Genomic DNA, 14,793 nt, shown 5'->3' on the forward strand with positions numbered 1-14,793 from the left:
TCCCAACGCGCCATTTTTAGAGCTAGGGAAACGAAATACATACCAAACGATAGAGAATTGATCAAGGAACACGATAGTGAAAGTTTCAAGTCGATATCTCCCACCGTTTTGCCGTAATCGCCGCCGAAAGTTGAAAAAAGTCTATTTTTCCGGAAATTTGACCTTTGACCGGTCAAAAGTAGGTCAAATGTTGACCTAGGACCAAAAAATATACCACCAATCGCGAGATCTCGTTGAGAGCAATCCGTTGGTTTTTTCCGCTAAGCTCTACGACCTTCCGTTTCGAAACGCCAGGGGGGGGGGTCGTAACAACCCCCCCCCCCCTGGTCGTTCGTGTTATGAGAAATGGCCTGGTCGTGCGAGGGGCATTCCACGTCAAATCGAACAAAAATCGGCTGTTTTGCACCTTACCATCAGCGATTTCATTATAAATTTGTTAGCGAGTTCCTGTGTGGCCCCGGACATTACATTGATGTTTTTTGCACATTCTGACCACAGGTCTTCTAAATATAGGGCATCAACTTTTTGCAAAATGTTGTATCTTTATATTTTTAAACGACCATAACTTTGGTTGTACTTGTTTGATTTGAATGAAATAAACCTTACTGTTTAGGTAATTTCTTAAGCATTTGTTTAGAATTGCACCTACTTAAATATATGACCTTGAAATTTGCTTAACTCTGTTCTTAAGCACAAATATTGAAATAGCAAAAAACACGTCACCTTCGATTTGGCTCATTTTCATATATGTTATTGCCTACCATATTCTTAACAACCTGTGAAAAAATTAGAGTGGGCCATTCATAAGTTTTGAAGAAAATTGCACATATGCAAACGTATGTTAGCACGCGCAGTGGAGGGGAAGAACGAATTTCGCCCACCCCTCCTGTTTTTCGCCAATATCTCATAAGATTAATGCGAAATTAATTATGGCTACCTGTCAAGAATTGAATTAGACATCTCATCGTGCAAGCAATAACAAAATCGGTTCACAACTGTTCTAGTAATAGCGGTGTAAAGTGAACATCCTGTCGCCGCAGCAACGCGGCGACTCGGCAGCCGGCGCCGACCGCTACGCGCCGCCTGAATTGTAGACTGTGCCGGGACGGAACGGAACGGTTCCGTCTTTACATCGCGCTCCCTACCGCTGATTACGTTCGATTCGCGTCAAATTTTGTGAGAAGACTAAGAAATGTACAGGGAATCTTATGAAGAAAGAATTTTGAAAATCGGTTGGCAAACAATTGAAATATGAACGTGTAAACACAAAATTGTGATTGCTACGTTTCCCGCATCGGCCGAGCCCGCCTCAGCCTGCGACATGTTACTCTTAGCAGGCCTCTAACTGCCATATTTATTATTGGATTAACTAGAAATTCCCCATACATACTAAAAAATGTATGTTCTTTCGTATAGTGAAGATCAAAAGACGTGAAGATATCGTTGCGTGATAATGTTTTCGTTGAATTTACTTCATGATGCATTTCCACACGGCTCAAAATTCCCCGCAAAATACCGTTTGCCTGAGACACTTTTACTATGGAACGTGAGTGCTTGACTACGATGACTATGCATTTCCATTCTCGCAGAGTTTGGGATATCACTAATCAGCACTCAATCATTTCAGAAAGTGTACACAAGCAAGCATGTCTTGACTCTGTCTTTCAAGGTCACGCGCGGTTGCGTGATGTTGATGCATGAAAACGGCGTTTGCCGCGAAAGTTATGAATGGCCCACTCCAATTTTTTCACAGATGGTTAGGAACATTGTGACGGACATAATATGTAAAAATTACCCAAATCGAAGGTGACGTGTTTTTTGCTATTTAAATTTTTCTGTTTTAGTTCAAGGTCAAATGCATTTCAAGGTCACTTCAATTTAATTTGATAATTAAAAATCAAAGCCTTATCAATTGCCTATAAGACCCTGTTAGTATCATTTTGATACCAGAAAAGGAACCAGAGTTATAGCCATTTAAAAAATTGATGTGTGGCATTTGCTATATTCGATTGACATATTCTCAGCGATACGTTATCAATTCGAAAATATTATACGTAACTCAGTTTTTGAACCATCCACGTCTGCCTACACAATTTTCAGAAAAATCGAAGGGGATGACGGATTTCGGTGTTTGATTTGACGTGGAATGCCCCGCGAGGGTTAAGGCGATGAATATTATTTTCGAGCGTTATGATATTATTATGGTATGGTACAATAATTTTGATACTTGGCAGTTCAGATAAGGTACATTTCCGTGATTGTTGTGGGAAACTTGTGAGGTTATCTGGGGAAATACTGTGCAGTGCAATATTATGTTTCCGAAGTTTTGCACAACGTTTCGGGTTGTGTTGTTTTGTGCGCGAATTGCATGTATAAAGGACGCACTCCAGGAGGTACGCAGTTAACGTATAAAATTAATCACGTTTTGTTTGTTGTAGGTATATCATCAATGGAGCACTGTGATGCAGATGCGTACCCGAAATTCTTCCAAATACGAGTTATTCTCCCTTTTGATTGTGCATTTTTTTAAGAAACACACGACATGATTATTTCCTTATTTATAGACTTGAAATATTTATTTTAAGTTTTTCTTTTTGGATACTAGAATTAACCCGCGCACCGACGGGGGGGGCGGATATCCGCCCCCCCCCTGAGGTTTTTCGCGAATAGCGGGAAAACCGCGGCGCGTAGCGCCGCGAAATTTGGTATGACTATAACCTCATCAATTTTACACATGGTGTGCAAGTTTGAACCTCCTACCTTTTAAGGTCAGGTCACCAGGTCACTTTGAATGACCCAACCTCATGTCACTTTTTTGCAAATTTTTCACCGTGCCGGAGCTACAGTAGATGTCGGAGGCCTTTGAAAGTCACAGGATATTATTAGGTCATTAGTAGCTACAATTTGTATATCTCGGAATTTTGATATCGGTGACCTAAGGTCAGGTCAATTTCGCGACCTCCCCATTATAAGTCAATGGGGGAAAAATCAACTCCCTGTTTTCACCACTAAAACGGGTCGGAATGGCCCCATATACCATACATGACTTCATATACGATCAACCTTCACTAACTTGAGGTCTGTTTTGCTGTTGGGCAGCTGTGAGGTCATGTGACGTCATCAAAGGTCACCAAAGGTTTTTGGCCAATAACTCCGTACAGGAACAAGATACAGACGCGTGGATGGTCTCATTGTGTTCAGCTCGTCAAGACGCATTGAATGATATACATGATGACCTCGAGGTCACGTGACCTGAGGTCAACCTTTGACCTTGACCTTTCGAGGTCAACATATATATCATTCGATGCGGATTGACGAGAGGATCACGATGATGCCCTTAGTTTGTTCCTATCTTGACTAATTCGAAAGTTATTCGAGAAAAACTCTCTCCATATCTAGCGCCGCCATTTTGACTTTTTCGACCCCTGTGACGTCATCTTTGACCTGACCTGAAAATGAACTGTGTAAAAATTGTAGATCTTGGCCGTGCGTATCCGATGCCGTTTACCGCTTGTCGCTATCTTGCTTCGTTCTCGAGATCTCAGGGGGGGGGCGGTCATCCGCCCCCCCCCCCGTCGGTGCGAAGTTGGCGCAGACCCCCGTCGGTGCGCGGGTTAACTTAAATGCCTTCTGAGTTTGAAGTTAAGCATTTGGACAGTACAAGCTGCATAGGTGTGTGTTCATATGCTTGCGTACTCCACCCGCCTGGCGTGCGTACTCTTACACACCCCATATGGTAAGAGTACGCAACTGCAGCGGTTCAGAAAATGTCAGTTTTAGACCACTTCCATTTACGCTGAAGGATCGTTGCCCCATGGGTTGATGGCTAATTCAATGAACTTTAATATTCCCTATTTGCGATTTCTTTCTTTCAAATATTAAACAAATGAGAGCAAGAAATCCACTAAGTGCGTACTCTTATACGACTTCACCCTACAGATGGACCATTCTGCAACGGACTGGGCCGGAATCATTGGTACCGTAAACCGTGCGTCCCTGCTACTAGCTAGATGGTCGAGTTTGGACAATGACTCAGAGGCCTGCATGGACTGATGTATGCCACCTAAACCTACATATAGGTATGTTGCTTTTCTAAAATATAATTTAGTAAAAAAAAGCAATCCCCACCTTTGATTGAACCAGGGAATAAACATCGGAAATGGCATATACCTACCCTTGAGCGGGGGGGAGTGCCGATCGTAGTCAATGAGTAAACATATTGGCGTTCCTTAGGTATGACATTGTGCAATACTTACATCATGACAATTCAAAATAGTTCAAAAGCTGCAGTTCCCAATTCGAACACCACAGCGTTGGTTTGCTCAAATGGCGCCGCGCGGTCTCCTCTGCTCGAGTGGCACGGCCACCGCTTCAGAACGCCTGCCGCTCCGCTGTGCCGGCGGGCGCGGGAGCCGGGCGGCACAGCCTATCCGCCAGGCGTCCTCACTGTATGGCCGGGCGGCGAGTTTCCTAAGTGTGGAACTGCCCATACCTAAGGTCTATGATTGGCGCAAGCTTCGCCGAGATGACGTCACAGGCTTTGACGTCATGGCTCACAGTCGGCTGACCAATCGCTGCACGATTATAGGCTAGCGGCGCGCGGCACTAGCGCCCCTGGTGTTATTATGGGAAGTTGAGCAATTTTACATTAAAATCTAATGCATAGCTTGTGTTGGGAACAATTATGTATTACTAAGGCGTCAATGTCTGACAAATTAATTCGTCCATGCTACTCACATTTTGCAAAATGCAAAGTGACCTTATATTATGCGTCATAAGGTACTACACTACGCTTCAAACAATCCACACAAAGCACCAGCCCAGTTGGGCAAACTAGGCGGCGGGAATCAAAATATGGAGGCATCAAAATATTGATTCTAGTGGGCGGAGTTTTGACCATATATGGGCATAGAATCAATATTTTGATTCAGTTTGGGACATTCCCACCTTCAGACGACCCGTTACGGCGGAAATAACCCCCATGACGGCGAGATTTTTTGACAAGTCAAAACAAAAAACTTCCCCGCTTCAATTTTTCGCTGCATGGCTATCAGCCGTTTGTCGCGCGTACCTTTACGAATGGCATAAAGATTTCGCCGCCATAATTCAACAAAAACGTGCTGTTAAAACTTGCTCTGTTTATCATTAACGACGAGCCTTTGTAATTTTTTCATAATATTGTCTAAAAGAAAATAAAAAATGCGTTATTTAGTTGTATAATTCATTTATAAGAAATATTCTTTTTCTTTGTATCTAGCCACGATTTCCGGTTCCCGCCATTTCGCGCCGGCGTCGTGGGTGTGTGTGGATGCAACGTAGTGTTCCCGGTTTTATTTTGTTTAAGCGACCTTTTCTGAAGTGTAAGTAACAATGGATCATATTTTAAGATACTTTGAAGTGTGTTTTTCAATTTCAGGCATGTGATCTTAACGTTTCTTACCGAAAACTCGTTTTAAGAGATGGTTTTAGGAACATGGCGCGGTAGCGACGTCTGCGGTGCGGGACGCCTTCTCACTCTTCTATTGTCTTTTTAAGCTATATTTTTTTGAAAATGATGTCTTAGGTGTAGTATTTCCGTGAAATATGATGTCCTTTAAAAGTTACGGTATAAATTAGTTACAAGAAGCCTAATGTTTTGTCTCACATGATAGAATTGTTGGGTGGACTCATGAAATGGGGGCAGTGCATGTCCAGTATTTTACATAATTTGGATGTTTTAGCCTCTGCTTGTGTCTCACTCACCCAATTGTTGCTACAACTTTAATTTGTAGCATTTAAATTTTAATGGCAACTAGGTTATTGACTTGTTCCGAGTTAAGATTGAAAGGTCGTAGTGCATGTTCGTGTTTGCCTTATCTTAATAGTAGGTATGTATGCTTGGCTTGTAATTGCTTCGCCCATTTTTGCTACATATTTAATGATGCTTACTTTAAGTGTAACAAAAGCAAGTTGCTGAATGGTGTAAGCCATATTGGTATGCGTGATTAGATTAGATTAGATTAGATTAGGGATAGTGAGCTGATTTAGGCAGGCTATTCAGTGCCCACATCGTAAGTACTTGGAGACTAGGTAATGATCAGGAATCAGACAGATAGGATAGCGTCACTGGTACCCATATTTCAACTTATCGAGCCGGTTCTTGAAAGCGTTTGTTGTTTCTGCCTCTACTTCTTCTGATGGAGGCTGTTCCAGAGAGGGACCACTCTGTTTGAGAAGAATTTTGCCCTTACTTTGGTCTTTACTCGGTTCACTTTGATCTTCAAGAAAATTATGTGTCTAATGTACGGCAGTCCAGGGAATGCTGGATAGTTAATTTTCAGGATTGTCCATGCGAAAGTTAATTTTAGAGGCCAGTTTTATCAACACAAATAGCTGCCTGCTGGAATTTTTTGCCTAAAGACTGCTTCACATATGGAGCGTTAACATGATGGGCACGTAAACGGATAGGGCTGTACCGTTCATGCTCTGTATGTGAAGTAACTTTTAGACAAAAAAAAATCCAGCAGCCACCTATTTTTCTGTTGGTACAACTGGCCTCAGATCTACTTTTTTGGCAGAATTTATATAACTGCATGAGATGACAGTTGTTGGCGCACCTGGTGGCGTTCAGTGGAAATTTAAGTGACATTAAGTATTTAATTTTTTATTGAATACATTCTAAAACTAATAGTTGCTGAACAAGGGGAATAATAACACATACAGTTTCCTAATTAATTGTCCACAAATGTCCTAATTATTGTGTTCTGTTGTTTGCTGCAGGTCAACCAAGGATCAAACACTGGTCGTTGCGGGAATCGGCTTCAGAGGGCCAAGGATGGCGTCTTGAATCGCTGTTCAGTCGACAGGCAACTGTATGACAACGCCATCCCTGTCAACCAGAGCGTCGACCGAAGTAGGGCGGCGTTGAGCGGACCTGGCCGCACCCGACCAACCGGCGGAGTACCTGACTCGGGCTGGGCGGAGACTACCTACATCACGACCTTTTGAACTTTGATCTCGTGGCGAGAAACAATATGACGTAAGGAAGTGTGTATGTGGCTGGCGGGGCCGAGGGTGAAATGCGCCACGTGTTTATCCTGCCGGATGACGACAGCGTCACCAACCTGTCAAAGAACGAGCTGGTGCAGCGCGTGATGACTGCTATCTCGTCCCTAGAACCGGAGTAGAAAAACGTGCGCATAGCCCAGATGAAGCGAACCAAAACACAGACAGGACTGATAGCTTTTCGGTCGAGAATGTTCTGAAGATGCTGATCAGTAGACCAATTGGTGACCGTTTTCGGTGGTAATATGGGATCTTGTGGTGTTCCAAAGCGACCTGCTTTGGGTGTGGACATAAGTGGCTCAACCTGACAGGATCGATGTTTTAGGTAGCCGTGCTAATCATAAACCCTATATTGAGTGTATCTGTACAAATTTTGTTTATATTTATTTCATGTATTTGATTCGAAACCAAAAACTGCTCTTTGTAATTAGGCAACATCGAGACGTTGAGGTCATTCTCCAGACGTTTATTTGTTTTTTCTTACCTGTCCACGGTATGTCTTATTGGTTAGGTCTCAGTTTCAAATATTATGAACTGCATGTTTTGCAAATACGTAGCCATATTGAATAAGAGACGTGTCCTAAAAGTGAGTATTGCTTTGCATGGGATGTGAGCATCAACGACAGGGCTTTGTGATGGCAAATGTGTGGCAATTGCAGGGATCGTTGTGAAATGTGTTATGAATATCATCGTATTATTTGCGAATGCAAATACATCCGTGTATCATATTTTCATTCAAATTGTGCAATTTGTGCAACGGGCTTGAGTATATTGTTCGGCGAAATATCTCCTACTGTACTCCACAGAAATGGGACGGGATACAGATGCGTAGAAACACATTCATGAACACGTGAAAGACGATAAGTTAACTTTTTTTTACTCAAAATCAATGCTACAAAGCAGGGATGTGGAGCCGTGAAAATGTCAGACGGCTTCGGCTCCGGAGGAAAAAATCGGCTCCAGCTCCGGCTCCGGCTCCGAGTAAAATGGTCGGGCTTCGGTTCCGGCTCCGACTCAGTACAACCCCTATACAAAGGTCAGCACGGCTCCCTTCACGCATTCCCTCGAAGGCTTGCAGCTTTGAGCAGGGAGCCAGGGTGAGTGCTGAAAATCCCTGGTCTACCGTGGGAATAAGGTCTAGAAAAAAATACACGATCCTGTGCTGATAATATCTTCATGAATTTATTGAATTTGCATTATTTGCACACAAGAAACATCCCATAAATCAATTTGAAGGGTGAAGTACGTCTGCAGAAAGTCAGTTCGCAGAATCAATATATTGATAAACCAGCTGATTTCAGAATCAAAATAATGATTAGCCAGCTGTTTGCGGAATCAAAATATTGATTCTCGCCGGGATTAGCCGCCGTGATGAATCAATATCTTGATTACTTTCAAGACGCTTTCCTAAACTAACCAAAGAGGTTAGGGCTATTGTTTCGTGCCTGGCGGGTAGCTTCAACGTTGCTCTTCATTTTGTGAAGAAACTTATTTTGAAATTCTAGCCGGTTGCTGAATAATTGACGTTTCTGTGATGGTCTGCACGTATGCCCATATATGGTCAAAGCTCCGCCCACTAGAATCAATATTTTGATGCCTCCATATTTTGATTCCCGCCGCCTAGTTTGCCCAACTGAGCCAGGCACTGTTACAAGTAGCGAGCAGTTAAGTGGCGGCAGGTGGCGCTACCATCTCCAGCATCGGTCCAGATGGCGTCACTCACTATCCGCACTATAGTTCCGCACTACCTGCTAATAAAATAAATAATAAATCCGCTAATAAATCTGCTAATAATCTCGCTAATAAATCTGCTAATAATAAATTCGCACTACCTGCTAATTTATGTCCTATTGATCATTCAACGCCGATAGGCAGTATTACCAGCCGTAATACTGAAGACATTTGCTCAATGCTGAAGCGAAACGCAGTGCACAAACCACACCGTCAAAACTCAAGCACCTCGTAGGAGATATTATTATTATTATTATTATTATGTCAAACATCCACCAACCACAGAACAGTGGGCATTACGGTGGCATAGCACATACAGACGCACACATGCATACAATTTCACACATATTCATATATGAACACTTAATCGACTAACACAATATTCGGCGCAGTGTGAAGCAATCCATACGCGAAGATATAAATAACCATGTGTCCCATGTATGACAAAACTGTGACAATTAAACCGGTTTTATATTCACGTAGAACAAGTTACTTTTTCTCTAGCTAGGGAACTCGCTAAAATTAAGACTGACTAAATATTTACGCAGGATAACTGGCTCCGCCTCTTCGCCAACTTAAGGACCCGCCATTCCATGCACCTAGCCGCCAGCGCCGAGTGATGACGTCACTCGAACGGGCGACGGTATGAATAGTTCCACACTTAGGAAACTCGCGGCCGGGCGTCACTGGGTGTCGGGCGGCACAGCCTGCCTTCCAGGCGTCTCCAACAAGTGACGTCACTGACGGCCGTCTGTTTTGCGCTGTGTGGCGGTGGAGCTGCTGCTGGCTAACGCTAGGAGCTTCCAGCGCCAGCATTTTTTTTTTTTAACGGACGAGTGTGGCGGGTGCGTTTTTCGTTTCAAATCCTTGTTTTTTTCCAGAAGTGTCTTCAAAACTGCATCGCTGCACTCCGTCACTTTCAGCGTCCATTATGGATGCGTTATCAATGGAATGCGTCGCCATAGCATAAACCTGCACGCGACGCTAAACCTGCTGCAATCTTGAAAGCTTTGAAGAGTACAGAGCATTATCGATGGTTTAACCATTATCGGAGACCCTTACGTAACAGCCGTCCGGTATCTACAACGACCCTTGGCTTTCACCGGGGACAATGAGGCAACAAAATGGGCGGCGGTGGCTGGTCAGACGTCTGTGAAAGCCTTTGAAGAAGCCTTGAACCGTCTGTGGCGAACTCAATTGGTTCTGTATTGGAGACCAAGGCCACTTGTCCACTCGTGTAGTAAGTTTCCAGGTGGAGATTGGTCACTGGGATAGTTTTTTTATTTCGTTGTTTTTGTCTTGTCTTTAGTAATAAGCATCCACTAGTTGGAATGGAAGCATTTGTTGCAAGGAAATTGGTCATTATACCCATGACAATCGAAGTATCACCAGAATCATTAAAGTTCTAGCACCAATTAAAAGAGCCGGAGCTAAGTGGTGATATACATGGTCCGTGAACGCTGCAACACTGTTCTAATACAAATGGCGCCGATTTGTTGTCATTAATCGCACACTGCAGTGATCGAGAGCCTCATCCAGCAAACCCCGGCCCAGTTCCGGTCCAATTATTTGCGGCTCCTCAGTCGGAGATCGCCTGCCGTTCAGTGTTGAGGGGCTTCCTTTCGGCCCAGCCTTCTGTTCGTATCTCATTAGGCGGATAACTTTATGCCGCCTGTTAGTCGGACTGCGCTCAATGGAGCACCCATTGAGATTAACTCCGTCATTGGACAGGCAGCGAGTCAATCTGACAATGATGAGTCTTGGGTATTCACCAGGTCAGTGTTTCATCTATTGCCGGGATTGCATTTTTATTATGATCATTATAAATATTTTTTTCCATCAGCCTAAGCACTAGGTAGTAGGTAGCTATATTTTCTCAACACAATTTATCGCGGATATTAACCAGTTAAAAGCTGCTGGAATTTAACTATGTATTTCTGTCATTCAGAGAGCGGCGGTTGACTTCTTGATGTAAAGAGGTAAACTGTCGTCCCGCCCTGCCCTCTGGCAGATACAGGGAAATCATCTGTTCACGAGGCTCGCAACCGGAAACGAGTGCCACTTCGTCACGGCTGAGGGCGGTGAGACGCTGGGAGTCCGAGACAGGCCCTGCTCGGGCGATATCAAAGGTCACACAGAACACGCCTGGCCGCACATACCAGGTCAGAGCTCCAACACATTATCGGGGACAAGTGGAACAGATCGCTGGCGTAATATAATCGTCACTTAGGAGACCCTGCAATCATTCCCACGCATCAGCATTTACACGCATTCTTTTGTTTCCCATCGAGAAGTATCCGAGCTAAGCACGTCATTGCGTGCATTTATGACTAATTTTCCTTTAAAACAACTTTGGCGATAACATTTGTTTGCACTTTGCACCAACAATAATTATAGTCAATTATTTTTTTACCCATCGTATACTTTATAAAAGTAGCAGCAATGACACAGGATGAGAGAGTGCGAAATGGAAAGGTGTGTGACTGAAAAGGTTAAAACCATGGTTTGAAATTGCATCAGTTACCCCTAACCCTAATCCTATCCGACTGATTATTTGTCCCATTATGTTTAATACGGTGAAGGACAAATACAAATTCGGGAATACGATTCAACCCTCATTCGACTTTTTTGCGCTCGAATTCGACTTTGCGCAAAATAAAACGACAGCGCTTAAAAGCGACAGTTGCCGCAAATTGCACACTCAAACTGCGCTGAAATACGACATTTCTTTCATGTCGCAAAATCTTCAAAGTTATGCATTCTAGGAAGCTCGCTGCAATGAAAAGAGGTAAATTTAGCCCCCCGGAATATGTGATAGTATCAGGACACTGTTTGATTCCGCCACAAATGAGAAAAACGCGATGCAGAACGATGCGGTGAAACTGCGCTCATTCGCGACAAATCGTGGGTAAATTGCGCCTGTATTCAACAGTCCTGTTGGAGCCTGAGTGGTCGAGCACTTTCCGTTTTTCTGTTCTCATTCGTTTAATTCGTAACCAATCTTTAAAAAATGATGCTCATTTGAAAGAGATTTTCTCGCTCGTCATTTCTGATGCATAATGCATACATTTGGTACATCACACTCACAACCATATGTACTTGAATTTTCAGATGAAGGATTTTGCCGCGAAGACGGAGTGGGTGTCGTATACCTTACCTAGATGTTGAGCTGGAATTCGGTGAACAAGTTTTTTTTAAATAATGACCTGAAGGTGACCCAAACACTTTTAATTGATAGGTGTGTTTGCAAAACGCATTCCGACAGCTTTTTTTCTGCTTTTAACACTGTATTTTTCTCGAAATACCTGTTTGAATAATTTTCCCGAGTCGACTTCAGGCGCAATTATCAGACACTTAGCCTAAAAACGACACTACCGAGTCAGATAAAAGCGCACTGCGCCATTTTACGACACTCTGCAGTATGATCCGAGCGCATATGCGCCCTTTCCAGACACTTTTATGTTTGATTTGGGCGCATTGCACTTACACTTGACGGCACAATTTACTTGACAGAGGCGGCTTCAGCCACTGGTTTTGTGGATTTAATGCCTTTTATGCTATACTTTAGCATGTTTAGATGTTAACGATCAGTTTTGTTGTATTTACTCTATGCACATACTTACCTGTTGCTTGCGCGGGACCCCTCTTCATTAGGCCTGTTATGCGTAAAGTATTAGCGGAGGGGATTTCCTTCGCAATGGTGTATGTGCTGCCAAATGTGTCCGTGTGGCGCTCAGCTGGTCGGTGTTGGCCGAGATATGAATGCATAGGTGTATGCAAGGCGGACGGCTCCAGTGGCGGTCGCAGGGGGGGGGACATCAGGGCCATGCCCCCCCAAAAGGCAAATCAGGGGGGCATCATATCATTTGCCCCCCCCCCAACAACCGATGGGCCCCCATGGCCGTATGGGGCCCTGGCCCGTATTCGATTGTCACGAGGCTCGAGAAACCCACGCCAGCTATTAACAGCTCCTATACCAGTCTTTGAGGGTCCTACACTGACCTCTGAGAGCCCTTCAGTGGCGGTCAAGCGTCCACATTGACCGCTGAGGACCCACATTGACCTCTGAGGGCCCTCCACTGGCCTTTAAGGGCCCCTAAACCGGCCTCAGGGGCCCATCCGGCGTCTGATAGCCTCACGCCGGCCTCTGGTGGCCTCATTTCTGTCTCTCTAGTCCCAAGACTAGCCTTTAAGTGCCTCTGAGGGCCCCGCACTGGATTCTGAAGACCCGATGTCGGCCTCTAAGAGCCCGCATCGGCCTCTGGGGGCCCATTTTGGCCTTTGAGGGCCCTCCGCTGGTCTCTGGGGTCCAACGCCGGCCCATGCCGGCCTTTAAGGGCCCCACACTGACCTCTAAGGGCCCCATGCTGGCCTGTAAGGACCCACATTAGCCTCTGAGGGCCCCTGCACTGGATTCTGAAGACCCAATGCCGGCCTCTCAGGGCCCGCATCGGCGTCTGAGGGCCCATCTTGGCCTTTGAGGGCCCTCCACTGGCCTCTGGGGTCCAACGCCGGCCCATGCCGGTCTTTTAGGGCCCCACACTGACCTCTGAGGACCCCATGCTGGCCTGAAAGGACACACATTAGCCTCTATGGGCCCCGCACTGGATTCTGAAGACCCCATGCCGGCCTCTAAGGGTCCGCATCGGCCTCTGAGGGCCCATCTTGGCCTTTGAGGGCCCTCTGCTGGCCTCTGGGTTCCAACGCCGGCCAATGCCAGTCTTTTAGGGTCCCATTCTGACTTTTGAGGGCCCCATGCCGGTCTGTATGGGCCCACATTAGCCTCTGAGGGTCCCCCGCACTGGATTCTGAAGACCCGATGCCGACCTCTAAGGGTCAGCATCGGCTTCTGAGGGCCCATCTTGGCCTTTGAGGGCCTTCTGTTGGCCTTTGGGGTCCAACGCCGGCCCATGCCGGTCTTTTAGGCCCAACACTGACCTCTGATGGCCCGTGCTGGCCTCTAAGGACCCACCTTAGCCTCTGAGGGCCCCGCACGGGCTTCTGAAGACCTGATGCAGGCCTCTAAGGGCCCGCATCGGCCTCTGAGGGCCCATCTTAGGGCCCTCTAATGGCCTCTGGGGCCCAACGCCGGCCCATGCCGGCCTTTAAGGGCCCCACACCGACCTCTAAGGGCCCCATGCTGGCCTGTAAGGACCCACATTAGCCTCTGAGGCCCCTGCACTGGATTCGAAGACCCAATGCCGGCCGCTCAGGGCCCGCATCGGCGTCTGAGGGCCCATCTTGGCCTTTGAGGGCCCTCCGCTGGCCTCTGGGGTCCAACGCCGGCCCATGCCGGTCTTTTAGGGCCCCACATTGACCTCTGAGGAACCCATGCTGGCCTGAAAGGACTCACATTAGCCTCTATGGGCCCCGCACTGGATTCTGAAGACCCCATGCCGGCCTCTAAGGGTTCGCATCGGCCTCTGGGGGCCCATCTTGGCCTTTGAGGGCCCTCTGCTAGCCTCTGGGTTCCAACGCCGGCCAATGCCAGTCTTTTAGGGTCCCATTCTGACCTTTGAGGGCCCCATGCCGGTCTGTATGGGCCCACATTAGCCTCTGAGGGCCCCCCGCACTGGATTCTGAAGATCCGATGCCGTCCTCTAAGGGTCAGCATCGGCTTCTGAGGGCCCATCTTGGCCTTTGAGGGCCTTCTGTTGGCCTCTGGGGTCCAACGCCGGCCCATGCCGGTCTTTTAGGGCCCCACACTGACCTCTGATGGCCCGTGCTGGCCTGTAAGGACCCACCTTAGCCTCTGAGGGCCCCGCACGGGCTTCTGAAGACCTGATGCCGGCCTCTAAGAGCCCGCATCGGCCTCTGGGGGCCCATTTTGGCCTTTGAGGGCCCTCTGCTGGTCTCTGGGGTCCAACGCCGGCCCATGCCGGCCTTTAAGGGCCCCACACTGACCTCTAAGGGCCCCATGCTGGCCTGTAAGGACCCATATTAGCCTCTGAGGGCCCCTGCACTGGATTCTGAAGACCCAATGCCGGCCGCTCAGGGCCCGCATCGGCGTCTGAGGGC

At 46.4% G+C, this 14,793-nt stretch overlaps 1 long non-coding RNA gene across 1 annotated transcript; it reads left to right on the forward strand.

Annotated features, from left to right (window-relative positions):
* Positions 1-5,294: 5,294 nt before the first annotated feature.
* Positions 5,295-7,772, forward strand: LOC122372410. Its single transcript, XR_006254872.1, has 2 exons — positions 5,295-5,360; positions 6,760-7,772. It is a non-coding gene; the product is annotated as an uncharacterized LOC122372410 (long non-coding RNA).
* Positions 7,773-14,793: the final 7,021 nt, after the last annotated feature.

This window comes from Amphibalanus amphitrite, unplaced genomic scaffold (genome assembly GCF_019059575.1).
Source record: "Amphibalanus amphitrite isolate SeventyFive unplaced genomic scaffold, NRLGWU_Aamphi_draft 001357F_arrow, whole genome shotgun sequence".
Lineage (NCBI taxonomy): Eukaryota > Metazoa > Arthropoda > Thecostraca > Balanomorpha > Balanidae > Amphibalanus > Amphibalanus amphitrite.